Source organism: Octopus sinensis, linkage group LG29 (assembly GCF_006345805.1).
Source record: "Octopus sinensis linkage group LG29, ASM634580v1, whole genome shotgun sequence".
Classification (NCBI taxonomy): domain Eukaryota; kingdom Metazoa; phylum Mollusca; class Cephalopoda; order Octopoda; family Octopodidae; genus Octopus; species Octopus sinensis.
In genome coordinates this window covers 3,975,363-3,990,767 of record NC_043025.1, presented here as the reverse complement: position 1 = coordinate 3,990,767, position 15,405 = coordinate 3,975,363, and the positions used below count along the sequence as shown (strand labels likewise).

Genomic DNA, 15,405 nt, shown 5'->3' with positions numbered 1-15,405 from the left:
AAATATAGTTAAAGCAAAGATCAAGTGAGCTACTATCGATGGTTGACCTAAGATCGGTCTTTCTGCTTACACTTTTCGCCACTCCTGTGTTACAAATTTTTATTTCCCCTACAGACATCCGTAATGGCTAAACTAAGGCCCCAATCCTCCAGCAAGAATTTTTTTTTAAATAAATAAATCCGTACATTTTTTTGTACTTCGCTTTCGGTCCTCCGTAAACAGCTTGGCCTTAACCTCCAACTTGTGGCCTTGTGCTGTGTTAAACTCGTATTTCATGCTCCACCTGGGACAAAAAAAATAATCTTTAAGCACAAAAAAAACCCATACAGTTTTATATCACTTACGGTGATCCGTAAGTTGGTCGGGTTTTAGCGTCTCATTAATCGTTTTTCTCTTTCCCTCCCTCTCACTCTCATACATTCATCTTTCACTCTCTCATATTCTTTATTTTCCTCTCTCTCCCTCTCTTACTTCTCTACTTGACGCTCTTCCCTCTCTTTCTCCCCCTTCCTCTTCCGTCCATAATTTTTCCTCCTATGTACATATTCTCTCCCTCCGTCTTTCTCTGTCCTCTATTTGTGTCTTTCTTTCTCTCTCTATTTCTCATTTTTCCATCTCTTTCTTTCTGTCTCTCTCTCTCTCTTCCTGTTTCTTACACTTTCCCTCTCACTCTCCTTCTTACTCGCCCCTTTCCTCTCTTTCTTTCTCTCTCTCTATTTCTTATCTTTCCCTCTCTTTCTTTCTGCCTCTCTTTATATTTCTCTTTCTGTTTCTCCCATTTTCTCTTTCGCTCTTTCTTACTCGCCCCTTTCCTCTCTTTCTTTCTCTCTCTCTCTCTCTCTTCCTGTTTCTGTTTCTCACACTTTCCCTCTCGCTCCTTCTTTCTTCTCTTTCTTTCTCTCTCTCTCTATTTCTCATTTTCCCTCTCTTTCGTTTTCTCTCTCTTTTTCTGTTTCTCACACCTTCCCTCTCGCTCTCTTTCTTACTCGCCCCTTTCCTCTTTTTCTTTCTCTCCCTCTCTCTATTTCTTATTTTCCCTCTCTTTCTTTCTGCCTCTCATTATTTCTCTTATTTTTCCTCTCGCTCTCTTTCTCCCACTTTCCCTCTCGCCCTCTTCCCTCTTCACCCCCACCCACTCTCTCTCTCTCCTTCGATATTTCTTCTTCCGTCCGGCCTCGTTCTCGCCTCCAATGACGAAAGAAGATAAAGAAACAAGGGGAGACAACACCGGGTCGCCGCCACTACATCACACACACTCATAGATACACACACACACACACTCTCACACACACACATACGCTCACCCTCTCCACACACTCACACACACACACACATTATATACACAACATATACAATGGTGAGTCGTCTCTTCTCTATTTTTCTTCTGCCCATCTCGTTCCTCGCACTCAAATATTTCTTTACCTTTTACCATTTCTACAAATAATATACATTCCTGCTTAGAGCTGGGAACAGGCGGCGTGTATACATACATACATAGATATATATATACGTATGTATACATGCATAGATATATATACACACACATACCTGTATACACATATTTTTTTTGTATATAAATGTATATCTATATATATTACTGCATGTATGTATGCTTATATATCTATGCTGAGATTCCCTTTACTTATACATATATATATGTGTGTATATATAAATTATAGGTATATATATATATATATATATATAAATTATATATATATATAAGCACATAATATAAATAATATATATATGTACATATATATATTAGATGTACATATATATACATATGTATAATAGTAATATCTATATATACATGTGTATATATAGACATATATATAAATATACACACACACACACATATATATATAACACAAATATATATATATATGTACATATATATATATACATATGTATAATATAATATCTATATATACATGTGTATATATAGAGGTATATATATATATACACACACACATATATATAACACAACTATATATATATATATACATATGTATAATATAAATATCTATATATACATGTGTATATATATAGACATATATATATATACATACACACACACACATATATATATATTATATATATATATATATATAAAACACGAATATATATATATATATGTGTGTGTGTGTATTCCGTTGCAATTTGTGTCTAACCTAAGCTTTTGGTATCAAAACATTTTCTACTCTTATAAAAATCCAGCGAGTTTTTCGTTTATATTTGCTCCCCCCCTTTTTCCATTTCTCTCTCTCTCTCTCTCTCTTGATTCTCTTGTCTTTCACTCTATCTCTCTCTCTCTCTCTCTCTCTAACTCTCTTTACCTTTTCTCTCTCTCTTATCTATCCTTTCTCGCCTCGTGTGTCTTTTTTTCAAAGGTTTCCTCTCTCTTTCTCTCTCTCTGGGGTATATATACATACATATATACATATACACACACACACACACATATTCATGTATTTCCTCTTTCCTAGTATATATATATATATATATTATATATATATATATACACACACACACACACATATATATCCTACCAATCTCTTATTTCACTGTCTTCGTTTCAATCTTGATGTGATTGTCTATATATCTATCTTTTATTTGTGACTATGTGTGTGTGTGTATATATATATATATACACACACACACACACATATACACCCATGCATGCGTGTAGTCATATGTAAGGTTACCATTCCAGACTACAAACTTTGAACAGCAGGTTTTCGTGATTTTTTTTCTTTTAATGTTATGGTAGCACAAAATAAACACAAACTACACACACACACCGTCATTACATGCATGCTCACACACACATGCATACACACACACACATACATATATATATATATATATATATATATATATATATATATATAAACACCAGATTCACAGACACGCATTGCAATGGCTGGTGTGCTATCGTTATTAATTGCTAAAAGGACAAAGAAGATTGTCGAAAAACAAACGGGCAATAGAGCGGCATCGAACGGACAGAGCGGGTTATGAAAGCAACGGAAAGACTTGTAGCCGCTCTAATTAAAGAGAGAATTAGTTAAAATGCAGTTTGGGTTTGTGTTAGGTCAGGGTTACGTTGACGGCCTTTTTACTAATGAGACAGAAGTCAAGAAAGGTGCGGCCCTTCTACCCGGCATTTGTTGACCTGCAGAAGGACTTCGGTGGCATACATAGCTCTTTGGTTGTGAGACAGCCACAGCAGAAGTCAACCACTTTACCTAACGTTTTTTTGACCTGGAGAAGGAATCTGATGGGGGTTCCCCCCCGACCTGTAGTCTGCTGGTTGCTAAGAAAACTAAGTGTGGGTGAATGGGAGAGCCAGGTAGGTGATGTCCTGAGATCACCATCATCGTTTAGCGTCCGCTTTCCATGCTGCCATGGGTTGGACGGTTCAACTGGGGTCTGGGAAGCCAGGAGGCTGCACCAGGCCCAGTCTGATCTGGCAATGTTTCTACGGCTGGATACCCTTCCTAACGCCAACCACTCCATGAGTGTAGTGGGTGCTTTTACGTTTCACCGGCACGGAGGCCAGGCGAGGCTAGCAACGGCCACGTTCGGATGATTCTCTTATGTGCCACCGGCACTGGTATCATAGCTACAATTTCCATTGATGTTGATCGATTTTGGTTTGATGCTGGCAGAAATTAGTTTAACCATTTAGCATTTAAACCGGCCATATCTCACAAACAGTCTACCCGTTTTGTATTCAAACTAGTCAGATCCAGCCTCTCACACCTACCCAACAATGTCATTGTACAAATAATCACATCATTGAAATCTCAAAGCTATAAGATAATGCCTGATTAATTCAAATCAATGTAAATGAATAAGGATTACGTTTGCCAGAATAATCAGATTTTTAAAGGTTTGATAAGGAGTGTAGCCTGCTGGTATGTGGTCATCAGAATTCCCCCATTCCTATTTATGACAGTTCTTCAGTCCAACAGAGAAGTATTTATGACTGGGAACTTCATCATTTAACATCCTCTTTCCATGCTGGCAGGGGTTGGACAGTTCGACAGGAGCTGGCGAGCCAGAGGTCTTCGTTGGCATGGTTTGTACAGCTGGATGCCTTTCCTGTAGCTAAACACTACTGAGTTGACTGCATGCTTTTCATGTGGCACCAACACTAGTAACTGGCAAGGCAGGATCCCTCAAGTAAGTGGCTTTGTGCCAGCTGATGTGAGACAAGGATGGGTGTCTTGCTGTAGGGGAGATACATGGTTACCCTCGTTGCAAAAGTGCAAGGTTGATGGGGAAGATATAAGTTAAGTTAATTTTTTTGGTCAAAAAGCAAAAAGCAAGGCCATGTAGGGGGACATGGAGTTATGTACAGGGTGGTGTTCATGCAAAGAGTTCAGGCCATTTGTGGTCAAGGGAGACTTTGAACCGAGCGCTCGTCGGCATCTTCACTATCTCGTCTGGCAGCTTATTCCATGGATCTGCAACCCGGACGGAGAAAGCCCCTCTCCTTCGATTGAGATGAAATCGTCGCAGCTAGAGCTTTTCGGAGTGACCCCGCAGCCGATGCTCTGGAGCAGGAGTGAAGAACAGCTCTTTCGAGAGGTTACACTTTCTGCTTATGATGTTGTGAGCAAGAATGAGATCACCACGGCATCATTGTTTTTCTAGAGAATAAAGGTCGAGCGTCTTCAGCCTTTCTTCATAAGACAAATGCTTGAGACCAAGAACCATGCGGGTAGCCAGTTATGTATGTCAATGAGTTTTTGTAGCTATGTATATTGAGGGCTTTAAGAAATTCCAAATGTGCTGAATCCAGGAAAGGAAGAGGTAGCAAAGACATACTTCAGTTGGCAGACAAATGATGACAAAGGGTCAGATGATGTGTATTTGAGGCAGATTTTTAGGGGGCCAAATGCTCTTTCTGCTGCCAACCTTCACCTGTTTCTGAGTGGGGCCGTTTTGCTTGTGGCTAAACACGTTCTCACAGAATATTGGAAAAGACGCAAATGTAGGAATGGCTGTGTGGTAAGTAGCTTGCTTACCAACCACATGGTTCTGGGTTCAGTCCCACTGTATGGCACCTTGGGCAAGTGTCTTCTACTATAGCCTCGGGCCGACCAAAGCCTTGTGAGTGCATTTGGTAGACGGAAACTGAAAGAAGCCCGTCGTATATATATATATATATATATATATATATATATATATGTGTGTGTGTGTGTCTGTGTTTGTCCCCCTAGCATTGCTTGACAACCGATGCTGGTGTGTTTATGTCCCTGTCACTTAGCGGTTCGGCAAAGAAACTGATAGAATAAGTACTGGGCTTACAAAGAATAAGTCCCGGGGTCGAGTTGCTCAACTAAAGGCGGTGCTCCAGCATGGCCGCAGTCAAATAACTGAAACAAGTAAAAGAGAGAGAGAGAGTACACACATACATATACGAGGGTCTTCTTTTAGCTTCTGCCTACCAGATTCACTCCCAAGGCTTCAGTCAGTCCGAGGTGCCATGCAGTGGGATTGAACCCCAAATCATTTGGTTGGTAAGCAACCTTCTCATCATACAGCCTTTCTTGCACCTATGCCTGATACAAATTATGGGTGCACAAGTGATACAGTGGGATCGGAGGCAGGCTGATGGAGAAGGACTTTGTATGTAGCAGATGTACTGCACATCATCATCCACTTTTCCATGTTTGCATGGCCTAAGTGGAATTTGTTGAGGGGAATTTTTTTCTGGCTGGATGCCCTCCCTGTCACCAACCCTCACTTCTTTCCAAACCTCCTGGCATGATTGGGATGATGCTCATTCACAACAGTCGCACAATATCAAGATGTGTGTGTATCATCATCATCGTTTAACATCCGCTTTCCATGCTAGCATGGGTTGGACGGTTCAACTGGGGTCTGGGAAGCCAGGAGGCTGCACCAGGCTCCAGTCTGATCTGGCAAAGTTTCTACGGCTGGATGCCCTTCCTAATGCCAACCACTCCGTGAGTGAAGTGGGTGCTTTTTACGTGCCACCGGCACAGGGGCCAGGCCAGGCTGGCAACGGCCATAAACGGATGGTGCTTTTTATGTGCCACCGGCACATCATCATCATTTAATGTCCGTCGTCCATCCTGGCAGGGGTTGGACAGTTTGACTGGGTTGGCAAGCTGGAAGGCTGCACCAAGGCTCTAGTTTGATTTGGCATGGTTTCTATGGCCAGATGCCCTTCCTAATGCAAACCACTCCAAGAATGGTTTTATATGCCACTGGCCATGGGTGCCAATTTGTGTGACACTAGTATCTGCCGTATGAGATGGCTTGGGCATGTTAGCCGTATGAAAGATGGCAGGATCCCCAAGGACATACTCTACGGAGAGCTTGCTAGGGGTACTAGGTCTGTGGGTTGACTGTTCTTACGTTACAAGGATGTTTGCCAAAGGGACATGAAGGCCTACAACATCAATATTAGCAATTGGGAAGCAGTTGCCAGCAACTGTGGAGATTGGCGACGTACCGTAAAAGAGGGAATACAAAGGAGTGACAGAGAGAGAGAGAGGAGAAATGGAAAGACAAGAAAAGACGTCAACAAGAAACTATGGCATTACAACCAGCCAGAAACAGTCTTCGCTACATTTGCGGTACCTGCCAGAGGGAGTGTTTGTCCAGGATAGGACTACACAGCCACAGCAAGAGATGTATTAGGACATAAAATGTAAAAGCTGGACTAGACTATTTTATGCGCAACTCCATTGTCTCCTGAGACAAAAAGGATGCCAACAACAAGTATCTGCCATGACTGATTTTGCTCAGCTTGACGAGTCTTCTCAAGCACGACATAATGACAAAAGTCTTGTCATTGCGTCCGGCCCAACACATCTATATATATATATATATATATATATATATATATATATACAATTGCAGCGTGGAAGGTGTTTATAAGCCATTTAAGAAACACACAAAAGCCGTTCGATTCACTTCAACGTTTAAGTTTAATTTGTCAAAATATTTTCGTCGCTAAAATCCGCGACCTGTTCACTGACAAAAATCCGTGCTGCATCTCTGCATCCGTGAACAGGTCGCAGATTTTAGCGACGAAAATATTTTGACAAATTAAACTTAATGTTGAAGTGAATCGAACGGCTTTTGTGTGTTTCTTAAATGGCTTCCACGCTGCAATTGTTTTCGTTTCAGCACACGATCTCAGATCAAATTACTTGCTATGCGAGTACATCTCCTATATATATATATATATATATATATACATACACACACACACACATATACATATATACTCTTATATTCTTATACATGTTTCAGTCATTTGACTGCAGCCATGCTGGAGCACCGCCTTAAAGGGTTTTTTTAATCGAAGATATCAACCCCAGGACTTAATCTTTGTAAGCCTAGTATTTGTTCTTTCGGACCCTTTTGCCAAACTGCTAAGTTACAGGGACATAAACATACCAACATTGGTTGTCAAGCAATGGCAGGGGAACAAACACACACACACACACACACATATTATATATATATATCTATAAAATGATATGTTACAATTACTCAATAGTCAAGATAAAACTCTGAGTTTCAGATGCCAAAGTATTTTCCTCTATTTACATAATATTGAGGTCTCTTTCTTTCTTTTATTATCTTACCGTTTTTACCAATATATATGTGTATATATATATATATATATATATATATATATATATATATATTTGATGAGCTTTCAGTTTCCATCTACCAATTCCACTCACAAGGTTTTGGTCAACCCGAGTCTATGTAGAAGACACTTGCTCAAGGTGCCATGCAGTGGGACTGAACCCAGAACCATGTGTTTGTGAAACAAGCTTCTTAGCACACTGCCACGCCTGCCTATATATATATAGGGCTTCTTCCAGTTTCTGTCTGCTAAATCCACCCGGGCAAGGTAGAGTCTGTCTGACACACCTCTTACAGTACTATGACTGGGTGTTAAAACATCTGCTCAGCAACTCAAATGTGCATATGATATGTCTCAACTTTACAAAAGCCTTTGATAAGGTCGACCATGGTATGATGCATCACAAGCTGTGTAGTCTTGGCATGATTGCAGAAGTTGGAGAATGGCTACCTGACTTTTTAAAAGATAGAAATCAGGTAGAAGTAGCCAACAGGGCTACCTCCAAGGAAATGCAAATTCTGAGTGGTGTCCTCCACGGCACAGTCTTTGGGTCACTGGTATTCATAGTGGCTCCTGTGTGGAGGCACATGGCCTAGTGGTTAGAGCAGCAGACTTGCAGTCGAGGGATTGCTGATTCGAATCTCAGACTGGGCGATGTGTGTGTTTATGAGCGCAACACCTAAGGTCCACGCGGCTCCGGCAGAAGGTAATGGCGAAACGTCTGCTGACTCTTTTGCCACAACTTTCTCTCACTCTTTCCTCCTGCATCTTGCAACTCACCTGCGATGGACTGGCATCCCTATACGCCAAGGAAACCGGGAAACCAGCCCTTATGAGCTAGGTATGGCTCGAGAAGGAACAAACAAAACATAGTGGCCCCTTCTAGCTATGCACATGATACAAAATTCTCTCCAAGGATACAGGACCCTGGAGTTGTTGCACATCTGCAACAGGAGTTGGATGCAATATACAGGGAGGGGTGAGGACAATAACGTGCAGTTTAGTGCTGGAAAATTCCAAGCCCTGCACTACCAGCACCCGAAGCTCAGTGCAGTGCTGACAGGATAGACTGGCTCAGAAGGGATTGCAATCTTTGAATCAAAATTTATGTGCAGCTTGGGCATCGACATGAGTAATGATGCAGTTTTCCAGGTGCATGTTACTAAATCGGCAATAAAATGCAGACGGCTGGCTGGCTGGATTGTTAGAATTTTCAGAATGAGAGAACCAGGATGGTCCTCTGGAGGACATTTGTCCTCAGCTGTTTAGATGGCTTCCCAACTATGGCCACCACATAGTGTAAAATTAACAGTGGACCTCGAAGCAATCCAGTGAAGCTACACAAAGAAGATCGTCTCAGTGTGACATGTCAGAGGCTGAAGTTAAAGCTTTAATTCCTGGAAAGCAGGCAGGTAAGATATGCAGTGATATACGTCTGGAAAATCCTGCAAGGACTTGTACCTAACTTTAGCATTGAAAGTTAGACAAACAGCAGAATGGGTGCTGCTGCCTAGTGCCAAAGAGTCCAGCATTGTCATCAAATCACAGGACCAAATACTGCAACAGCTTCAAGGGTCCACAGTACTTGAATGTCCTCCCACAAAACCTGGGAGACCTACACGAGGTGGATCTAAATGTCTTCAAAACAGAACTGGATCTCCTCCTGTCAAGAGTTCTGGATGAACCTGCCTTGTGGCAGGAAATGCAGAAAAGGGCTGCAACATCAAAGTTCCTCATTCACCAAATGTCATATATCAGAGGAGGTTTCAAGTTGTGAGGGTGTAGCAAAGCTAATGCCACTGCCCCAGCATGGCCACAACACCGAAGCTAAATATATATGTATACAAATTGATTATATATATGTATATATACACATATATCTATATGTATATATACATATATACACCGCCTTGCTGGCACGTGTAAAAACATTCCAGCGAGGTCATTGCCAGTACCGCCTGACTGGCCCCCGTGCCAGTGGCACATAGAGGCACCCACTACACTCTCGGAGTTGTTGGCGTTAGGAAGGGCATCCAGCTGTAGAAACTCTGCCAGATCAGATTGGAGTCGGATTCGCCAGTCCTCAGCCAAATTGTCCAACCCATGCTAGCATGGAAAACAGACGTTAAACGACGATGATGATATATATATATATAATATATACATATTATATATAATATATACACACACACATACCTGCACATTTATATCTTTTATTTGTTTCAGTTATTAGACTGTGGCCATGCTGGAGCACTGACTTGAAGAATTTTTTAGTGAGATGACTTGACCACAGGACTTGTTTTGTTTTTGAAGCCTGTTGCTTATTCTGTTGGTGTCTTTTGCTGAACCAGCAAGTTATGGAGTCCTAAACATACCAACACCACTTCTCAAGGGGTAGCATGGGACAAATACAGAAAGACATACACAAACACTCACTTTGGCACCCACGTATACATACACATACGATGGGCTTCTTTCTGTTTCCATCAACTAAATTCCCTCACAAGGCTTTAGTAGAAGGTGGTTGCCCAAGGTGCCACACGATGGGACTGAACCTGGAATCATGTGGTTGGGAAGCAGGCGTGTCTGTGTGGTAAGAAGCTTGCTTCCCAACCACATGGTTCTGGGTTTAGTCCCACTGCTTGGCACCTTGGGCAAGTGTCTTCTAATATAGCCTCAGGCTGACCAAAGCTTTGTGAGTGGATTTGATAGACGGAAACTAAAAAGAAGCCCATTGTGTGTGTTTGTGTTTGCCCCCCTCCCACCATTGCTTGACAACTGATATTGCTGCATTTACATCCCCCATAACTTAGCGGTTCGGCAAAGAGATCGATAAAATAAGTACTAGGCTTACAAAGAATAAGTCCTGGAGTCGATTTGTTCGACTAAAGGAGGTGCTCCAGCATGGCTGCAGTCAAATGACTGAAACCAGTCAAAGAATATATTTAGGCATTTGTTTTTCAAGTTTCTTGATGTGAAATCATGTGTTGAAGCAGATATTGTTATATTTGTGGAGGGTCACACTCTGTTTGATCCTCCCTTCATTGTTATTGTTACCTCAGCCTTAGCTGTTGTTTTCAGTTGTGTCTGTTTGTGGATAAGATATCTCAAGAACTGCTGGATGGATTTTCAGGCATGTTTGGCCTTGTGACTAGCACAAACTGGTTAGACTTTGGGATTGATCCGGTACCAGACAAGGATTCTGGATTATTTGTTATATTTACTTTCTGTGAAGTATTATGATCGTAACGATACCTTGCAAGTCTTTCTCTGATTATCTCCCTTGAAAGCACTCTCACGGTTTCCACATAAATTATGGTGGTGTTGCTCTTTCCAAACTTTTACTTTTGTTTCTCTATTATTTTTACTTGCATCTCTATCTTAGCAGAAACTGATGCAGGAAGAAATCAGACGACCTAAACAAACAGCAGCAAAACCATTTCAGAAATTAAATAACACTTAGTAGTTGTGATACCTGTGCTGGTGGCACATAAAAAGCACCATCCGAACGTGGCCGATGCCAGCGCCGCCTCTACTGGCTTCTGTGCTGGTGGCACATAAAAAGCACCATCCGAACGTGGCCGATGCCAGCGCCGCCTCTACTGGCTTCTGTGCTGGTGGCACATAAAAAGCACCATCCGAACGTGGCCGATGCCAGCGCCGCCTCGACTGGCTTCTGTGCTGGTGGCACATAAAAAGCACCATCCGAACGTGGCCGATGCCAGCGCCACCTCGACTGGCTTCTGTGCTGGTGGCACATAAAAAGCACCATCCGAACGTGGCCGATGCCAGCGCCGCCTCCACTGGCTTCTGTGCTGGTGGCACATAAAAAGCACCATCCGAACGTGGCCGATGCCAGCGCCGCCTCGACTGGCTTCTGTGCTGGTGGCACATAAAAAGCACCATCCGAACGTGGCCGATCCCCCAGCGCCGCCTCGACTGGCTTCTGTGCTGGTGGCACATAAAAAGCACCATCCGAATGTGGCCGATATCAGTCCCGCCTTGACTGGCTTCCGTGCCGGTGGCACGTTAAAAGCACCAACCGATCGTGGCCGATGCCAGACTCCCCTGGCACCTGTGCCGTGGCACATAAAAAGCACCCACTACACTTGCGGAGTGGTTGGCGTTAGGAAGGGCATCCAGCTGTAGAAACACTGCCAGATCAGACTGGAGCCCGGTGCAGCCCCTGACTTCCCAGACCCCGGTCGAAATGTCCAACCCATGCTAGCGCGGAAAACGGACGTTAAACGATGATGATATTCAGTAACAGTAATAAATTTAATCTAGCCTCGACAATTTTTAGTTTTACCAATTTTGAATATTTCGCCCCTGTATAAAACCTCTTACCTCCTTGACAATTGCATTTCTAGCTCTGCCTTGAAGGAAGCTTTACTTCTTGGACTCAGGTTTTTGTGCGCAATGATGTTGTTAAACATTTGTAAGCAGCACTTTATGCAGATCCTTTCCGTTTCCTTTCATGTATGGATAAATTTTTCACTATAAAGGAAAAAGATGCGAACATATCAATGTTCAATAACAAAATGCTCTCTCAAAAGTGTTGACCCCCTCCTTAACCTGCTTCCTCCATCTGTGGTGATGACAGGCATTGCTCTCCCAGTCAGTCTCCTGCATATCACAGGCCTTCAATGAGGACTTGAGACAGTCCTTAAATCGCAGCCTTGGTTTCTGCTGGGTTCTCTTTCCATTCACATGTTCCCCATATAGCATCTGTTTAGGGGTCCTGCTATCCTTCATTCTAATAAGGTGTCCACTCTAACGTCACCGGTGCTTGTACACCATCACCCCAATACTCAAGATATCAGCTGTCCTCAGGACCTGTGTGTCTGGAGTTTTTAAGGGCCAACCAATATTCAGAATATGTCTCAAACATCTCAAGGACCCTTACATGACGTTTGTAAAGGGTCCATGTCTCACATGAGTAAAGAGCAATGTCAGTAGACATGCACAGTACACAGCAATTTTGTTTGCCTTGTGATGCCATGCTGGGGCCAGACATGAGACAGAAGAGACCGGAAGGAATCAGTTGCTCTCTGCAGCCTGAAAGATATTTCCTCATCCAGGGAGCAAGAACGGCTGAGTGTGCTGCCCAGGTAGACCCAAACATGTCTACCACCTTCAGAATTGTTCCTTCAACCAAGATAGCTGGTTCCACATATGGAATTCCTGGTGCAGGCTGGAACATTACAACAGTCTTGTCCAGGCTAATGCTGAGTCCAAATGCCTTGCAAGAAGCAGAAATACGGTTCATAAATATTTGCATGTCATCCACTGTATGAGTGACTAAGGCACAGTCATCTGCATAAAGGAGGTCACGAATAAGACTGGATAACTTTTGAATTGGCAGCAAATCGGCACAGATTGAAGAGGTGGCCAGAACATTGATACCTGACATATATCCCCAGAGAGCTAGCCTTAGCAAAAGCATGATTAACAGCAGCAGCAAAGTACAGAGAGTTGGGGCAAGGATGTCACCCTACTTGACACCATTTTCTACAGGATTGGGTCCTTGACCCAAGCCTCCATCTCATCATGAAAGGATTTAATTATAGATACAAAGTGATCTAGATATCCAAGTTTTACCAAGTATTTTCCATAGCAAGGCCCTATTCACAGTATCAAGGGCCTTTGTTAAATCAATGAATACCTGGACAAGATCAATATTCTGCTCATAGCACTTCTGCACCTGTCTTGCTGTGAAAATCATATCCATTGTCCCTCTGCCAGATCGGAAACCACATTGAGATTCAGATAGGACATCATTTACGAGACACCCATTCAGGCGGGTAAGAAGACTATTTGCCAGAACCTTGCCAGCAGCTGATAATAGAGCAATACCTCTGTAGTTACCACACATTGTTCTGGCTCCTTTTCCTTTATAGAGAGGAAGAATAATCGCATCTTTCCAGTCCTTAAGTATTGCACCATCCCTCCAGACTACCCTAAATAGTTCATGAAGGGACTGTATGATGTAATCACCACCAAATCACAAGACCTCCGCACAAATTCCATCCTTTCCAGGTGCCCTACCAAGATTCAATTTACTTATTAATGTCATTACTTCATCTATTGAGGGCATGGAATTTAAGGAGCCAATGATAGGTCTTTGTTGCATAGTATCAATCGCTGTTTCATCCACAACTGACTCATGGTTTAGGAGTTCAGGGAAGTGTTCAATCCAGCGACCTGTGATTTCTGTTGATTTAGTAAACAGAGTAGAAGACTCTCTGGAAAGCAAAGGAGCTGATGTGGGGCTCTTTGGCCCATAAACTTGCTTCATAAGATGGTAAAGCTTCTTGCTATCATTTGCATCAGCAGCAGCCTGAACATCACGAGCAAGATCCTCCCACCAAGTGTTCTGCATCTTCCTGAGAGATCACTGCAGTAGTGATTTTACACTGTTATAGTGGGCAAGTGCTAGATTTCACTGCACAGCTGAAAGTCCTCTATGTTGCAATACATTGTGGGCATGGCGGATAAGCGGAAAGTGTAACCTCTCGAAAGAGCTGTTCTTCACTCCTGCTCCAGAGCATCGGCTGCGGGGGTCACTCCGAAAAGCTCTAGCTGCGACGATTTCATCTCAATCGAAGGAGAGGGGCTTTCTCCGTCCGGGTTGCAGATCTGTGGAATAAGCTGCCGGACGAGATAGTGAAGATGCCGACGACCGCTTGATCAGAAATGGCCTGAACTCTTTGCAGGAACCCCCCTGTACATAACTCCATGTCCCCCTACATGGCCTTGCTTTTTGCTTTTTGAGCCAAAAAATTAACTTAACTAAGCTTAACTATGGCGCTTTACGGCCATTAGTCGCTGAACTTCAGCATCGTTTTCATCAAACCAGTCTGTGTGTCTGGCAGTAGCATATACCAGTGTTTTAGCAGCACATTGAAGTACTTGGTCTCGAAAATCTTCCCATGCTGCAGTATTTTTAATGCTGGACAAGCGAGTCTAAACCTCTTTCCTCAACACAGCATCATATATCTTGTGGACATTCAGACACCGAGGAATGCCAACTGGCCCTCTTCTCTCTTTCGCTCTAATCATCATCCGGAATTTGCTCGTACCAGACTGTGATCTGTCCAGTATTCCGATCCATGGAAGGATTTGACATTACAAATATCGTAGATGTCATGCTTGCAAATGATGGTTCATTGCAAAGCTCCAGCAGCATGAGACCACTGCTATTCATTTTCCCCACACCAGAACATCCTAGAGCGTTCCATGTTTGCCAGTCTGTTCCAACCCTGGCATTGAAATCCCCCCTTAGGATGACTTTATCAGAATTGAGGATCTTCCTAAGTATGGCTCTCAGCTGGACATAAAAAGATACTTTTATCTCCATCACAACTAATCAAAGTAGCAAACCACCCACCTTTCAGGTGCAATCGTTGAGTCATTAAGTGTTCTTTTATGGGAACAGGAAGCTCCTCCAACTTCTTAAAGATGTCAGATCGAACTGCAAAGCCGACACCAGCCTCTCTGCGCTCCCCCTTCTGCCTCCCCTTCCAAAAAAAGGTGTATCCACCTCCTGCTTCTTCAAGCTGACCATCACCTATACGAGTCTCTGAAAGTGCAGCTATATTATATCAATGTTATAGCAGTTCAGCTCGTGAGCAACAAGTGCAGTGCGTCTTTCAGGCCTACAATCACTCTTGTTATCCAACAGAGTGCACACATTCCAACATGAAATGTTCAAGTTCCATCCAGATTTTGTAAATAAAGTGCAGGGTGGACATCCGTCA

At 42.8% G+C, this 15,405-nt stretch overlaps 1 long non-coding RNA gene across 1 annotated transcript; it reads left to right on the top strand.

Moving 5' to 3' along the window:
* Window positions 1–1,083: 1,083 nt before the first annotated feature.
* On the top strand, window positions 1,084–14,597 carry LOC118768448. Its single transcript, XR_005004293.1, has 3 exons — window positions 1,084–1,357; window positions 8,877–8,880; window positions 14,587–14,597. It is a non-coding gene; the product is annotated as an uncharacterized LOC118768448 (long non-coding RNA).
* The last annotated feature ends 808 nt before the right edge of the window (window positions 14,598–15,405 follow it).